This window comes from Pseudophryne corroboree, chromosome 9, assembly GCF_028390025.1.
Source record: "Pseudophryne corroboree isolate aPseCor3 chromosome 9, aPseCor3.hap2, whole genome shotgun sequence".
NCBI lineage: Eukaryota > Metazoa > Chordata > Amphibia > Anura > Myobatrachidae > Pseudophryne > Pseudophryne corroboree.
Window position 1 is genome coordinate 162,293,930 of NC_086452.1, and position 17,111 is coordinate 162,311,040.

Consider the following 17,111-nt stretch of genomic DNA (forward strand, 5'->3'; position numbering starts at 1 on the left):
TCGAGATAAAGTCACTCAGAGCAGTGATAGCGAACCGGAAAAAAGGGGACTATATGGTGTCCCTGGACATCAAGGATTACCTCCATGTCCAAATTTTGTCCTTCTCATCAAGGGTACCTCTGTTTCGTGGTACAGAACTGTCAATATCAGTTTCAGACGATGCCGTTTGAATTATCCACGGCACCCCGGGCCTTTTTACCAAGGTAATGGCCGAAAAGATGTTTCTTCAAAGAAAAAAGGCATCTAAATTATCCCTTACTTGCACGACCTAAAAAGGGCAAGTTCCAGAGAACAGTTGGAGGTCGGAAGAGCACTATCTAAAGTAGTTCTTCGACGGCACGACTGGATTCTAAATATTCCAAGAATCGCAGCTGTTTTCCGACGATACGTCTGCTGTTCCTAGGGATGATTCTGGACACGGTTCAGAAAAAGGTTTTTCTTCCCGAGGAAAAAGCCAAGGAGTTATCCGACCTGTCAGGAACCTCCTAAAACCAGGAAAGGTGTCTGTACATCAATGCACAAGAGTCCTGGGAAAAATGGTGGCTTTTTACGAAGCAATTCCATTCGGCAGATTCCATGCAAGAATTTTCCAAAGGGATCTGTTGGACAAATGGTCAGGGTCGCATCCTCAGATGCACCTGCGAATAACCCTGTCGCCAAGGACAAGGGTATATCTTCTGTGGTGGTTGCAAAAGGCTCATCTATTGGAGGGCCGCAGATTCGGCATACAGGATTTGATCCTGGTGACCACGGACGCCAGCCTGAGAGGTTGGGGAGCAGTCACACAAGGAAGAAACTTCCAGGGGGTATGGACGAACCTGGAAAAGTCTCTTCACATAAACATTCTGGTACTAAGAGCAATCTAAAATGCTCTAAGCCAGGCGGAACCACTCCTGCAAGGAAAACCGGTGTTGATTCAGTCGGACAACATCACGGCGGTCGCCCATGTAAACAGACAGGGCGGCACAAGAAGCAGGAGTGCAATGGCAGAAGCTGCCAAGATTCTTCGCTGGGCGGAGAATCACGTAATAGCACTGTCAGCAGTGTTCTTCCCGGGCGTGGACAACTGGGAAGCAGACTTCCTCAGCAGACACGATATTCACCCGGGAGAGGGGGGTCTTCATCCAGAAGTCTTCCACATGCTAATAAACTGTTGGGAAAGACCAATGGTAGACATGATGGCGTCTCGCCTCAACAAGAAACTGGACAAGTATTGCGCCAGGTCAAGAGATCCACAGGCAATAGCTGTGGACGCACTGGTAACACCTTGGGTGTACAAATCAGTATATGTGTTTCCTCCTCTGCCTCTCATACCAAAGGTATTGAAGATTATACGGTGAGGAGGAGTAAGAACAATACTAGTGGCTCCGGATTGGCCAAGAAGGACTTGGTACCCGGAACTTCAAGAGTTGGTCACGGACGACCCGTGCCCTCTACTTCTGAGAAGGGACCTGCTACAACAGGGTCCCTGTCTCTTTCAAGACTTACCGCGGCTGCGTTTGACGGCATGGCGGTTGAACGCCAGATCCTAAAAGGGAAAGGCATTCCAGAAGAAGTCATTCCTACCTTGATTAAGGCAAGGAAGGAAGTCACCGCGAAACATTATCACCGCATTTGGCGAAAATATGTCGCGTGGTGCGAGGATCGGAGTGTTCCGACGGAGGAATTTCAACTGGGTCGTTTCCTACATTTCCTACAATCAGGATTGTCTATGGGTCTCAAATTGAGATCTATTAAGGTTCAAATTTCGGCCCTGTCAATATTCTTCCAAAAAGAATTGGCCTCAGTTCCTGAGGTACAGACTTTTGTTAAAGGAGTACTGCATATACAGCCTCCTGTGGTGCCTCCGGTGGCACCGTGGGATCTAAATGTAGTTTTAGATTTCCTCAAATCCCATTGGTTTGAACCATTGAAAAAGGTGGATTTTAAATATCTCACATGGAAAGTGACTATGTTACTGGCCCTGGCTTCCGCCAGGAGAGTATCTGAATTGGCGGCTTTATCTTATAAAAGCCCTTATCTAATCTTCCATTCGGATAGGGCAGAACTGAGGACTCGTCCGCATTTTCTCCCTAAGGTGGTATCAGCGTTTCACCTGAACCAACCTATTGTGGTGCCTGCGGCCACTGGCGACTTGGAGGACTCCAAGTTGTTGGACGTTGTCAGAGCCTTAAAAATATACATTTCAAGGACGGCTGAAGTCAGAAAATCTGACTCGCTGTTGATACTATATGCACCCAACAAGTTGGGTGCCCCTGCTTCTAAGCAGACGATTGCTCGTTGGATTTGTAACACAATTCAACTTGCTCATTCTGTGGCAGGCCTGCCACAGCCTAAATCTGTTAAGGCCCATTCCACAAGGAAGGTGGGCTCATCTTGGGCGGCTGCCCGAGGGGTCTCGGCATTACAATTCTGCCGAGCAGCTACGTGGTCGGGGGAAAACACGTTTGTAAAATTCTACAAATTTGATACCCTGGCAAAAGAGGACTTGGAATTCTCTCATTCGGTGCTGCAGAGTCATCCGCACTCTCCCGCCCGTTTGGGAGCTTTGGTATAATCCCCATGGTCCTTTCAGGAACCCCAGCATCCACTTAGGACGATAGAGAAAATAAGAATTTACTTACCGATAATTCTATTTCTCGGAGTCCGTAGTGGATGCTGGGCGCCCATCCCAAGTGCGGATTATCTGCAATACTGTACATAGTTATTGTTAACAAATTCGGGTTATATTGTTAAGGAGCCATCTTTAAGAGGCTCTTTCTGTTATCATACTGTTAACTGGGTTTAGATCACAAGTTGTACGGTGTGATTGGTGTGGCTGGTATGAGTCTTACCCGGGATTCAAATTGCCTCCCTTATTGTGTACGCTCGTCCGGGCACAGTACCTAACTGGAGTCTGGAGGAGGGTCATAGGGGGAGGAGCCAGTGCACACCACCTGATCTGGTAAAAGCTTTACTTTTTTGTGCCCTGTCTCCTGCGGAGCCGCTATTCCCCATGGTCCTTTCAGGAACCCCAGCATCCACTACGGACTCCGAGAAATAGAATTATCGGTAAGTAAATTCTTATTTTATTTGGGTATTTTTTTGTAGTAGTACTACAGGTACCAGCGGGCCCGTTTTTCCACCACATGCTGGTACTTGTGGTTCTCCAAGTACCAGCTTGCGGGGGAGGCTTGCTGGGACTTGTAGTACTGCTACAAAAAACAATATTCTATTTTTTTCACAAGGCTATCAGCCCCACATCCGCAGCCCTTGGATGGGGGGGACAGCCTCGGGCTTCACCCCTGGCCCTTGGGTGGTTGGAGGGGGGACCCCTTGATTTAAGGGGTTCCCACTCCTCCAGGGTACCCCGGCCAGGGTTGACTAGTTAGTGATTTAATGCCAGGGCCGCAGGGACCTATATAAAAGTGTCCCCCGGCTGTGGCATTATCTCTCTGACTAGTGGAGCCCGGTGCTGGTTCCAAAAATACGGGGGACCCCTACGCTTTTTGTCCCCCGTATTTTTGGCACCAGGACCAGGCGCAGAGCCCGGTGCTGGTTGTTAAAATATGGGGGAACCCCTGTCAATTTTTTTCCCATATTTTTGCAACCAGGACCAGCTCAAAGAGCCCGAGGCTGGTTATGCTTAGGAGGGGGGACCCCACGCAAATTTTTTTCCCAGTGTTTACATTAAACAGACCCTTTCCCATAGATAACCATGCACGGATCTCACTGATCCGTGAATGGTTATCCAAACTCGACTGGAAAAAGCAGGTCTATTTTTTTGCTGCTTTTTTTAACGCTTCGCAAAAAAATACACCCGCACTTGAGCACTCAGAGACTAACACCCAAATACGAATGAATAGTGAATACCCGTGTTGTAGGAAATAACAGCCACGTTTGACCGATGGTCTATTCATTCGTATTTGTGTACTTTGCCGTTCAAACCATTACGAATGTCCCAAACACTGCCGAGATTTGTGCTTAGTGAATTCCCGTGTTGGGAAAAAAACACAAATCGGCCAAACTCGGATTTTTAGTAAATACTGGCCTATGTGTCTCTTCTGGGGCACACTTTTGTTGAAAATTATGAAAAAATGTTGGGTTTAAAATGTAACTTTTATTCTATACCTTCTTAAAATAATGGCTTTAAGGCAAAAAAAGAAATAACAACTAAGTAAATTACTTTTATCAATCCATCAGAATAAACATCAGTTGATGTGATTGTTACAAATCTGGCATGGTAGCTCAGTGAGCGAAAATATATATGTCTCCAATATTGACAAATAAATGAATAATCTCTTCTCCTGAATATAGAACAATATAAACTCAGATAACGATATCACAGGGAGTAAGAGAAAACGTAAAATAAGATATATGCCGGGCTCCACAAAAAATTCTAATTGAATATGGAATGTATTGCTTGGTTCTAGGTCCTGTGTCCTTGGTTTGGATAAAAATACCTGCAGTACCTGGTATTCTCTGGTGGTCTCCCACCCAGGTACTGACCTGGCCCACAGTGCTTGGCTTCCAAGATCAGACGAGGTTGGGCATACTCAGTGTGGTTTGACCGCATGTAGATATATCACACCTGATAACACTGGGAACCATGTATTGTGGGATCTGAGAGAAATCCCAGCTTTCCTGTATGATTGCTGGGTGCTCATAAATCATATATATGAAAAATACCTGTGGTACCTGGTATTCACTGAGGGTCTCCCAACCAGGTACTAACCCGGCCCACAGTGCCTGGTTTCAAAAAAATCAGGCAAAATTATACATTCCGTGTGATTTGACCATAGGTGAAAAAAAATCACACCTAGGGGCTGCTGAAAAACATGTGGGAAACAAGTGCACTGAGGACCATAAGGGTCTGATCGGAGATATCTGTATGAACTCCCCACGTTTTATGGGTGTGCTGAATGGATAATAGTATATTACTACTGCAAACAGTTTTAGTGATAGTGAATCAGGTCTGATGTTAGACAACACTTCTGCTTTTTTATCATCTGCCTGGGCATCGAATGAGAAAATGAGAGGGTGGTGAGAAACGACACTGAAACAGAAGGAAGATAGAAGAAAACTTCTGCTGTCCTGTTTTATGACACAATGGTGCTCTGTTTACATAATGCCTTGCAGAGCCACAAAAAATGTTTGAACAGGATGAGAGGGAGTTCCAGAAATCCCATATCAATGGGAATATTTTGAAGATTTGCTGTGAGTGTATAGAAAAAATGGTTAGGTAATAAATAGTAATAAAACACAAGTTTTGCTCTAAAACTACTGGGTGCAGTCAGCAATACAAAAAAACAAGGCAATCACTGATACCGACACGGATTCTGACTCTTGTGTCGACGATAGTGAATCCAGAGAGATAGATCATAAATTGGCAAAAAATATACAATATATGATTGTGGCTATAAGGGACGTGTTGGAGGTTACAGAAACCACTCCTGTACCTCAGGAGAAGGCGTATTTATGTAAGGAAAAGAAGTCCAAAGTCACGTTCCCCCCTTCACATGAACTAAATGCTCTGTTTGAAGGGATGTGGGTGAATCCTGATAAAAGATTTCGTATTCCCAAAAGGATTCACATAGCTTACCCTTTCCCGGCTGAGGACAGGAAAAATGGGAGTCATCCCCTGTGTTAGACAGTGCACTTTCCAGGTTGACAACGAAGGTAATTCTCCCTGCTCCAGGCACGGCTTCTCTTAAAGAGCCGGCAGACCGCAAAATGGAAACGACATTGAAATCCATTTATGTTACCAATGGTACACTGATTTGGCCCACTATTGCCTGCGCATGGGTGAGTCGCGCTATTGAAAAATGGTCAGAAAGCGTGCCATCAGATATTGACACGATTGATAAAGATGAGATACTCCTTAAGTTAGGGAATATCAAGGACGCTGCCGCCTGGACTCTTGAGTTCACAGGCCGCTACTATGGCAGTATCGGCTAGGCAGGCGTTGTGGATTCGCCAGTGGAACGCGGATGCAGATTCCAAAAGAAACATGGAGGCTCTCCCATATAAAGGTGAGGCCTTATTTGGCGATGGCCTGGATGCGTTAGTCTCGGCGGCTACCGCAGGTAAGTCGACATTTTTGCCCTCTGCGCCTGCACCGGCAAAAAAGACCTATCACCTGCAAATGCAGTCCTTTCGGCCCAATAAATACAAAAAGACGAGAGGTTTCCCCTTCTTTGCAGGTAGGGGAAGGGGAAAGAAGCCCACAGCGGTTCCTGGTTCCCAAGAGCAGAAGTCTACCCCTACTTCTGCCAAATCCCCAGCATGATGCTGGAGCTCCCTTGTGGCAGGCCGCTCGGGTGGGGGCATGTCTCAGACTCTTCAGCCAGGATTGTATTCTGTCTGGCCTGGATCCCTGGGTGTTGCAAATAGTATCCCAGGGGTACAAGCTGGAGTTTCAAGACGTTCCCCCATGCCGATTTTTCAAATCGACCTTGCCAGTTTCTCCGTTAGAAAGAGAAGCAATAACAGCGGCACTCCAAAAATTATGTCAAGACCAGGTCATAGTCCTGGTACCATTGTCACAACAAGGGAGGGGTTTTTATTCAAGCCTCTTTGTGGTTCCGAAGCCGGACGGCTCGGTCAGACCGATCCTAAATCTAAAGGATCTGAATGGTTACCTAAAAAGGTTCAAGTTCAAGATGGAATCACTTCGGGCAGTGATTGCCAGTCTGGAGGAGGGGGACTACTTGGTGTCGGTGGACATAAAGGATGCTTACCTGCATGTTCCCATTTATCCTCCTCACCAGGCTTATCTGAGATTCGCGGTTCAGGATTGCCATTACCAATTCCAGACGTTACCTTTCGGTCTCTCCACGGCGCCGAGGGTATTCACCAAGTTGATGGCGGAGATGATGGTTCTCCTTCGTCAGAAAGGAGTCAATATAATTCCTTATCTGAACGACCTCCTGATAAAGGCGAGATCCAGGGAACAGTTGTTACAAAACATATCACTCTCTCTGTCAATACTCTTACAACACGGGTGGATCATAAATTACCCAAAGTCACAGTTGGAACCGACGACAAGGTTGTCTTTCCTCGGGATGATTCTGAACACAGAAGTTCAGAGAGTATTTCTTCCGCTGGAAAAGGCTCTGGAAATCCAGAAAATGGTAAAACAGATATTGAAACCATCAAGTGTGTCGATCCATCAGTGCATTCGGTTGTTGGGGAAGATGGTGGCGGCCTACGAGGCCATACAGTTTGGCAGGTTCCATGCCAGAGTATTCCAGTGGGACCTGTTGGACAAGTGGTCGGGGTCACACCTACACATGCACAGAAAGATAATCCTGTCATAAAAAAAACAGGATTTCGCTCCTGTGGTGGTTACACAGCTCTCACCTACTAGAGGGACGCAGGTTCGGGATTCAGGACTGGGCCCTGGTAACCACGGATGCAAGTCTCCTAGGCTGGGGAGCAGTCTCTCAGGGAGAAAACTTCCAGGGATGTTGGTCACAACAGGAAGCCTGCCTTCACATAAACGTTCTGGAGCTAAGAGCCATTTACAACGGCCTTCAACAAGCGGTACATCTTCTTAAAGACCATCCCGTGCAGATCCAGGCGGACAATGTAACAGCAGTCGCATACATAAACAGGCAGGGCGGAACGAAAAGCAGAGCGGCAATGGCGGAGGCGACAAAAATCCTCCGCTGGGCAGTAAAACATCTACAAGCTCTGTCGGCAATATTCATTCCGGGAGTAGACAACTGGGAAGCATACTTCCTCAGCAGACACGATCTCCATCCAGGCGAGGGGGGCCTCCACCAAGAAGTCTTCGCAGAGGTGACAAGTCTTTGGGGAGTTCCTCCCTGGGCACAGTTCCTACAACTGAGGTCTGGAGGAGGGGCATAGAGGGAGGAGCCAGTTCACACCCAATGAAAAGTCTTTAAAGTGCCCATGTCTCCTGCGGATCCCGTCTATACCCCATGGTCTAGATGTCGTCCCCAGCATCCTCTACCGACTAGGAGAAAAGGATTTACCGGTAGGTTATCAAAATCCTATTTTTATATCCTTCTCTCAAAGTATGTCCGTCTCCTCGGGCAGTTTCCTATACTGAGTCTGGTAAGAGGGGCATAGAGGGAGGAGACAGTGCACACTATTGATTTCTAAAAGTGCCCAAGGCTCCTAGTTGACCCCATGGTACTAATGTGGACCCCAGTATTCTCTACAGACTACGAGAAAAGGATTTACCGGTAGGTAATTCAAATCCTGTTTTTCCTTCCAACCAGCCAGATTGGACAGATTAATCTTTAGGTGTGTATCTATCTTAATGTGCCAGTGGTTTTTACCAGGGAACCCTGCAAGGGGGTTTGGGCTTTGCATCGCATGACATGCACGTCACAGCCCTCTGTCTGGGTTCTGCCTTTGCCATCCAAGCTGAAGCCATGGCTGGCCTTGTGACTGCCCCAGACATGGAAAAAATGTTTTTTTTAAAAACCATCCACTCTCCTATCCGTGATATCATTTAATGATGTTGAAGGCAAAAGTAATGTAGATTTTCGCACTAATCGAATCACTTGCGTATCTACTTTAGGAGCCACCTTCCTTTTTAAACAATCCCTAGCTCAGTGGTTCCCAAACTTTTTTAGTCCAAGGCACCCTTTGGGTCTCCCTGACTTTTTCATGGCACCCTTACGCCAAAATAATTACGATGTATAGTGATAAGTATCAATTTATTTTCCGTAGTGTACATGAATACTCCCCTATTGGGGTCATTCCGAGTTGGTCGCTCGCTAGCAGTTTTTTGCTGCCATGCAAACGCTAAGCCACCGCCCTATGGGAGTGTATATTAGCTTTGCAGAAGTGCGAACGCTTTCATCTCAGAACGGCTACAAAAATAATTTGTGCAGTTTTATAGCAGCTCAAAACCTACTCAGCGCTTGCGATCACTTCAGACCATTCAGTTTCCGGATTTGACATCGCAAACATGCCCTGCGTTCACCCAGCCACGCCTGCGTTTTCCCTGGCACGCCTGCGTTTTTCCGAACACTCCCTGAAAACTGTCAGTTGCCACCCAGAAACGCCCACATCATGTCAATCACTCTGCGGCAGCCATTGCGACTGAAATGCATCGCTAGACCCTGTGTGAAACTACATTGGTCGTTGTACTAGTACGTCGCGCGTGCGCATTGCGAGGCATACGCAGAAGTGCCGTTTTTTTAGCCTCACCGCCGCGCAGCGAACACCTGCATCCATTAAAAAAATAAAACCCAGGCTTTGTATAAAATAACAGTTTTTTTTGCAGTCAAATAAATCAATCTAAAAAGGCTCCTGTGCATCCATGCACCAAGACCAGCCCCCCAGCTGCTTACCAGCTTGTCGTCATGTAAAGGGGCCCTACATACACACTTAAAGATTTTACTGAACGATATGAACGTTCTTGTTCATTAATGAATGAGAACTCGTTCATATCTTTCAGTGTGTAGGCACCACCGATGAACGATGTGCGGCCCGGCGCTTGTCGATCGTTGGTGCCGGCTCGTTCATACCTGCAGGCCAATATGGACAATCTTGTCCATATTAGCATGCAGGGCTATGGAGCCGGGTCACGGGGGGAGTGAAGAAACTTCACTCCCCCCATCACCTCCCCCTCCACCGCCGGGTCGTTTGACGGCCATATCGGCCGTCAGGCAGCTCGGCGGCGGGTCGCCGAGTGTGTAGGGCCCTTAAGTCACTTACAGCAGGCACCCCCCTCCTATAGATTTCCCAATGCAGCATTACTCACTTTTTCAGCCAGCTCCTTGGCCACTCCAGCGCACTCCTTCGCCACTCCAGCCTGCTTGCAGCCGCACTCTCCACTGATTATTACACTCACAGGTTCCCCCTGCACACAAGCACATCCCGCATAACACCACCCCTTACCTGCCAGGTGACTCCAGTCACCGGTTACCCCCCCTGTACCTGAGAGCACAACATCCTCCCCCCCCTGCACCTGAGAGCACAACATCCTCCCCCCTTCCCCTGCACCTGAGAGCACAACACCCCCCCCTGCAGCCGATCAACTGGCTGACTTCGGCTGTACCTAGCCGCAGACATCCCGCACTCTCCCTCCCTCACCCCCCCCCCCCCCCCACGGCGCCAGCTGATTACACATTGCTTACTAGATGGGCGCTTCAGCCGCCCGCGCTCCCCCTTCCCCCGGCGATTGCTTAATAGACGGCCGCTCCAGCCGCCCGTGCCCCGCCCCCACGCTGATTACTTACTTGTTGCTGCACCCCCCCCCCCCCCCGGCTAACTACATACTGGACAGCCGCCCGCACTCCCCCCCCAGGCGGACTACTCACTGCCCGCCCGCCGCTCCTGCAGCACACAGTCTCCCCTTCCATCCTCCCTGTCAACGGCTAACTTCAGGCTGCGGCACCCCTGTGACAGCGCTGCGGCACCCCAGGGAGCCGCGGCGCACAGTTTGGGAAACCATGCCCTAGCTGGAAGAGGATAATCTGAATTCCATTTCTTAGGAATTCTAAAATTCTTATTGGGCGTAGCCCAAGTCTCGTCCATGAGTTCTGTCAGCTGATCTGACCCTGGGAACTCAGTCTTAACTTGGTTTTTAACACAGTGTTAGGATCTCCTGTTCTGTACTGCCACGTCGCCATGGCAACCGGGAGGCAAGTGTTAGCGAAGTAACCTGAGCGCAGCTGATACTCCGGTCCGGGTTTTTACTGTGTAGTGGTTACAGGCTCTGTGCACGGCAGGGAATCCGGCGCTGGTTTTGTGCTCACAGTCTGTGAGGTCTGAGTGGGGCGTGGACAGCACCTGCTATATAAACCATCCTCTCAGGCTAGGCAAATGCTGCTGAATCTTTGTTTGTTAGTCAGTTCCAGAGAGTTAGCTAGTACTGTGTGACTTTGTATTTACTTGTTGCTTACTGCGAATAGGCCTTGGGATTCGGTACTTCATTCTGCCAATCCGGACCTAGCAGTAAGACTGGAGTCAGTTGTTTAACCTGCTGGGGTTCTTTTGCTATTCTGTGAACCCAGCAGGTTTGCGGCTGTACTCTCAGACCTGCTTGCTTAATCCTCCCTCACTGTGCAGGACGTCCAGGTGTCAGTTTAGTGTCAGTAAGCTGAACCTGTGCCCTGCAAGTGGGGGTTAGGATTGTGGATACTCTCCTTGTGTCTATATTTCTATCTCTGACCAAGGAGTTTATTCCCACACCCGTTGGTAACCCTTTGGGGTTTTTCCTGTTGCTCTTAGCAACATCATTTTGGGTGCTCCACATGTTAAATCACTACATCTCGCTTCATTGTCCGCTCTATTCCATCTGAGCATTCCTGACACTAGGGAGACACCCAATTCCTGAGCCTTTGGGCTTCCCCGTTCATTTTGTGTTTATTAGTTATTCCATCACCACCTGTGTATGTTGTGTTATACTGTCTGTGAGTTCGTTTTGCCTCGCATCCCTTTCTGTTCATACACCGGTATACTCCTGTTAGCACTGGTGTGCGTAACATATTCAGCAGCCCTACTCCTGTTGAAATTTTGTGGGAATATGGAGCATACCCCTCAAAATACTTTGCAACAGGTGGTCGATCAGGTGCAGGTCCTGACTCGACAATTTAATGAGATGTCCATTAAAATGAACACCCCGCAGGCCGCTAGCGGAGCTCCCGCAGCAGCAGCGGCAAATTTAGGGGTTAAGGAGCCGAAAGTAAATCTCCCGGATCGTTTTTCTGGAGATCGCTCTCAGTTTTTTTGTTTCAAGGAGAGCTGTAAGCTATATTTCAGGCTTAGGCCCCAGTCTTCTGGGTCGGAGATTCAGCGGGTGGGCATGGTGATTTCCTTGCTACAAGGAGACCCACAGGTCTGGGCATATGGGTTGCAGCCTGACTGTCCGTCGCTAAAAAGTGTTGATGCTTTTTTTACGGCACTGGGCATTTTGTATGATGACCCTGACAAGATGGCTTCAGCTGAGGCTCAGATTACGGTCCTTAAGCAAGGGCGACGGCCAGCTGAGGTTTATAGTACGGAGTTTCGGAGGTTGGCTCATGATACCCAGTGGAATGACCCAGCCCTGAGAAACCAGTACCAAAGGGGCCTTTCTGACCAGATAAAGGACCAACTGGTACAATATCCCTCGCCTGATAGCTTAGATCAGCTCATGCAGTTATCCATCCGGGTGGATAGACGGCTGAGAGAGCGTAGGCTTGAAAGGGAGACCGCAGTTTCCTTTTTTCCCAAGGGAACCTCAGACTCTGAGGAATATTCCGAGGAGCCTATGCAGATTGGGGCTACCCGCCTCTCCTCGCGTGAGAAGACGCGGAGGAGACAGCAGGGTTTGTGTTTGTACTGTGGGAATAAAGGTCATGTCGTAGTATCATGCCCAGAAAAGCCGGAAAACTTCAGGGCCTGAGGGTGATGGGAAATATCCTGTCAGGCCAGAAGTCAGATTTTCCCAAAAAGACTTTTCTCATTCCGGTGACTTTGGAGATCCTCGGTCAAACTGTCAAGACTGAGGCCTTTGTTGACAGTGGGGCCAATGGGGTTTTCATGGACCGTCAATTCGCCCTGGAACACTCTGTTCCCTCAGTACCTTTGGCATCAGAGATTGAGATCTGTGGGTTAAACGGGGAACCATTGTCCCAGGGTAAAATTACCTCCTGCACCAGCCAAATTCCTTTGTTTATTGGAGCCACACACTCTGAAAAATTGTCTTTCTATGTGACTGTCTGTTCTTTTGCCCCATTGGTTTTGGGGTTACCCTGGTTAAGGGCCCATAACCCTCAATTTAACTGGGTCTCTGGGGAGATTCTTAGTTGGGGTAGTGATTGTTTCAGGAACCTTCCAGTCAGGCTCTCGCAGCTAAGTTTGCCAGGATTGCCAGGATGTTATGCAGATTTTGCGGATGTATTCTCCAAAAAAGTTGTACTACCTCCCCATCGCCCCTATGACTGTGCCATTGATTTGTTGCCGGATGCTAAGCTTCCCAAGAGCAGGTTGTACTCCCTGTCACGTCCTGAGACTCAGGCTATGGCAGAGTACATTCAGGAGAACTTGGCTAAGGGATTTATCAGACCTTCACAGTCTCCAGTTGGGTCGGGGTTCTTCTTCGTGGGTAAAAAGGACGGTTCGTTGCGACCCTGCATCGACTTCAGGGAATTGAACCGTATCACGATTAAAAACTCGTACCCACTGCCTCTCATTTCGGTTTTGTTTGACCAGCTTCGTACTGCCACCATTTTTTCTAAGATTGACCTACGCGGTGCTTACAATCTAATCCGAATAAGATAGGGGGATGAATGGAAGACTGCCTTTAATACCCACTCAGGGCATTATGAATATTTGGTGATGCCTTTTGGGCTCTCTAATGCCCCGGCAGTCTTCCAGGAATTCATGAACGATGTGCTCAGGGAATATTTGGATAGATTTTTAGTTGTTTGTCTAGATGACATCCTAATCTTCTCCCATTCCCTGGAGGAACATCGGAAACATGTACGCTTAGTCCTCCAGAAACTCAGAGACCACCAGCTTGGGGCGAAGCTGGAGAAGTGCGAATTTGAAGTCCAGAAAATCGCATTTCTAGGGTATATTATCTCCTCAGAAGGTTTCCAAATGGAGGGTTCCAAGGTACAGGCAGTCCTGGATTGGGTGCAGCCCACTAGTTTGAAGGCGCTTCAGCGTTTTCTGGGCTTTGCAAATTTTTATAGACGGTTCATCGCTGGATTTTCGTCTATAGTGGCCCCCTTGGTGGCACTCACTAAGAAAGGGGCGGATGTTGCTCACTGGTCTTGTGAGGCCAAAGCGGCCTTTGCCTGTCTCAAAAGGGCATTTGTCTCGGCCAAGGTGCTGCGACACCCAGATCCAGAGCGTCCTTTTGTGGTAGAAGTGGATGCCTCTGAGATAGGTATTGGGGCAGTGCTCTCTCAGATGGGGGTGTCTGATAATCGCCTTCATCCCTGTGCTTACTTTTCCCGTAAATTTTCGTCTGCCGAGATGAATTATGATGTGGGTAACCGGGAATTGTTGGCTATAAAGGATGCACTCGGGGAGTGGAGACACTGGCTTGAGGGGGCTAAGTTTGTGGTCTCAATTCTCACCGACCATAAGAATCTGGCATATTTAGAGTCAGCGAAGCGGCTCAATGCCAGGCAAGCACGATGGGCTTTGTTTTTTGCTTGCTTTAATTTTTTGATAACATATCGCCCTGGGTCAAAAAACATCAAGGCTGATGCGCTCTCGCTGAGTTTTGCTCCAGTCCAAGAGACCACCGAGCAGCCATTGCCCATTGTGTCCCCATCATGTATTAAAGTGGGCATTACCCAGGACCTCTTGTCATTAGTCCTTAGAGCACAGGAGCAGGCTCCTCCAGACTTTCCGGTAGGTCTCTTGTTTGTGCCTCCTAGGTTAAGACAGCGAGTGTTCCTGGAATTCCATGCCAAGAGGTCGGCAGAGCATCCGGGTATTGCCAGAACTCGGGAGTTGCTGTCTAGGGCGGTGTGGTGGCCCTCGGTGGCTAGGGATGTGGATCAGTGGGTTCGGGCATGTGACGTTTGTGCCCGAAATAAAACTCCTAGAGGGGTTCCTGTCGGCCCATTACATCCACTCTCTATTCCATCTAAGCCATGGACCCACATTTCCATGGATTTTGTGGTGGACTTGCCCAAATCCTCGGGGATGACAGCCATTTGGGTTGTCGTTGACAGGTTTTCGAAGATGGCGCATTTCGTTCCACTGGTTGGGTTGCCATCGGCCAGACGCCTGTCTGAGTTATTTATGCAGCATGTTGTGCGCCTCCACGGGTTGCCACTTGATGTGGTCTCTGACCGTGGATCCCAGTTTGTGGCCAAATTCTGGAGGGCATTTTGTTCTGATCTCCAGATTTCTGTGAGCTTGTCGTCAGGCTACCATCCACAGTCTAATGGGCAGACTGAGAGGGTGAACCAGTCCTTGGAGTAGTTCCTCAGGTGTTATGTCTCCAAGTGTCATACTGACTGGGTTGCTCATCTGTCCATGGCGGAGTTTGCCTATAACAACGCGGCTCACTCTGCTACAGGGATCTCTCCCTTCCTTTGTGTGTATAGGCATCATCCTAAGGCCAATTCTTTTGACCCCCTGGATTCCACGCCTGGTGGTTCCTCTGTTGTTTTGGTCCTTAGGGGTATTTGGAGGAAAGTGAAGAAAGCCCTTGTGTCTGTGTCATTAGTGACCAAAAGGGTTTTTGATAAGCGGAGAAGACCCTGCAGCTTCAAATTAGGAGACTTCGTCTGGTTGTCCACCAAGAATTTGAAGTTGAGACAGCCATCTCATAAGTTAGGCCCTCGGTTCATCGGTCCTTATAAGATCACCAGGGTTATCAATCCGGTGGCATTTCAGTTAGATCTGCCCCGTTCATTGGGTATCAATAAAACATTTCATTGTTCCCTTTTAAAACTGGCGGTTAGTAATCCTTCTTCCAGTGGAAGACCTTCTCCTCTTCTGATACGGGGTCAGAGGGAGTTTGTGGTTGAAAGGATTCTTGACTCCAAGATGGTTCGGGGTCGGCTGTCATTTTTGGTGCACTGGAAGGGGTATGGCCCGGAGGAGCGGTCGTGGGTGCGCAGTTGTGATCTTCATGCCCCCAGACTGATACGCTCTTTCTTCTCGCAGTTCCCCGATAAACCCGGTGGTAGAGGTTCTTTGACCCCTCGTCAGAGGGGGGGAAACTGTTAGGATCTCCTGTTCTGTACTGCCACGTCGCCATGGCAACCGGGAGGCAAGTGTTAGCGAAGTAACCTGAGCGCAGCTGATACTCCGGTCCGGGTTTTTACTGTGTAGTGGTTACAGGCTCTGTGCACGGCAGGGAATCCGGCGCTGGTTTTGTGCTCACAGTCTGTGAGGTCTGAGTGGGGCGTGGACAGCACCTGCTATATAAACCATCCTCTCAGGCTAGGCAAATGCTGCTGAATCTTTGTTTGTTAGTCAGTTCCAGAGAGTTAGCTAGTACTGTGTGACTTTGTATTTACTTGTTGCTTACTGCGAATAGGCCTTGGGATTCGGTACTTCATTCTGCCAATCCGGACCTAGCAGTAAGACTGGAGTCAGTTGTTTAACCTGCTGGGGTTCTTTTGCTATTCTGTGAACCCAGCAGGTTTGCGGCTGTACTCTCAGACCTGCTTGCTTAATCCTCCCTCACTGTGCAGGGCGTCCAGGTGTCAGTTTAGTGTCAGTAAGCTGAACCTGTGCCCTGCAAGTGGGGGTTAGGATTGTGGATACTCTCCTTGTGTCTATATTTCTATCTCTGACCAAGGAGTTTATTCCCACACCCGTTGGTAACCCTTTGGGGTTTTTCCTGTTGCTCTTAGCAACATCATTTTGGGTGCTCCACATGTTAAATCACTACATCTCGCTTCATTGTCTGCTCTATTCCATCTGAGCATTCCTGACACTAGGGAGACACCCAATTCCTGAGCCTTTGGGCTTCCCCGTTCATTTTGTGTTTATTAGTTATTCCATCACCTCCTGTGTATGTTGTGTTATACTGTCTGTGAGTTCGTTTTGCCTTGCATCCCTCTCTGTTCATACATCGGTATACTCCTGTTAGCACTGGTGTGCGTAACACACAGGCTCTGCTGAATCCTCTAAGTATAGAATGGCTTTCATTGTCTTTAATTAACTCTGCTATATCCACTGAGCTGAGCCCTTCCTCTTACTCTTCGTATGCCGAAGTAGAATTTATTGAGCTTTCATCCTCAGATGAATCCTCATCTGAAACATGTGTAGCCTGTGAGGATGAAGATTTACTTACCACTGGCTTATCAGCCTGTTTCTTTTGAGAGGCTGCTGCTGGAAGTGATAAACCGCAGGTGGGAAGATGCATGTAAGGGTTAATCGTGTAACCTATCCCTGGTACAGGACTTGGAGGAATTATCCGTTCAGCTATACTGGATAATGTCTGTGCAAACATAGCCCAAGGTGGATCAACCTGCACCTGAATCTGCCTTGTATTTTTCAAGAGACCCTGGTGAAAGCTAAAACAATTTGCACACTTACCATCGTGAACCAGATCCTGAGAGGTTAACACAGCTTTGCAAGACAAACATGATATGAGTGTTGGTGTTACTGTGAGTGTATCTTCCTCACCTTTGCCGCTCTTAGACATGATAAATAATCAACACTTCCACAGTGTACTACAC

General features: G+C 48.3%; 1 protein-coding gene and 1 pseudogene across 9 annotated transcripts in view; one reads left to right on the forward strand and one right to left on the reverse strand.

Moving 5' to 3' along the window:
- The window catches only part of HFM1 (helicase for meiosis 1), a 984,377-nt gene that overhangs the window by 843,062 nt on the left and 124,204 nt on the right, over nucleotides 1–17,111 (forward strand). The gene's annotated exons all lie outside the window — the stretch shown is intronic.
- LOC134964624 (5S ribosomal RNA) lies at nucleotides 4,440–4,557 on the reverse strand (annotated as a pseudogene).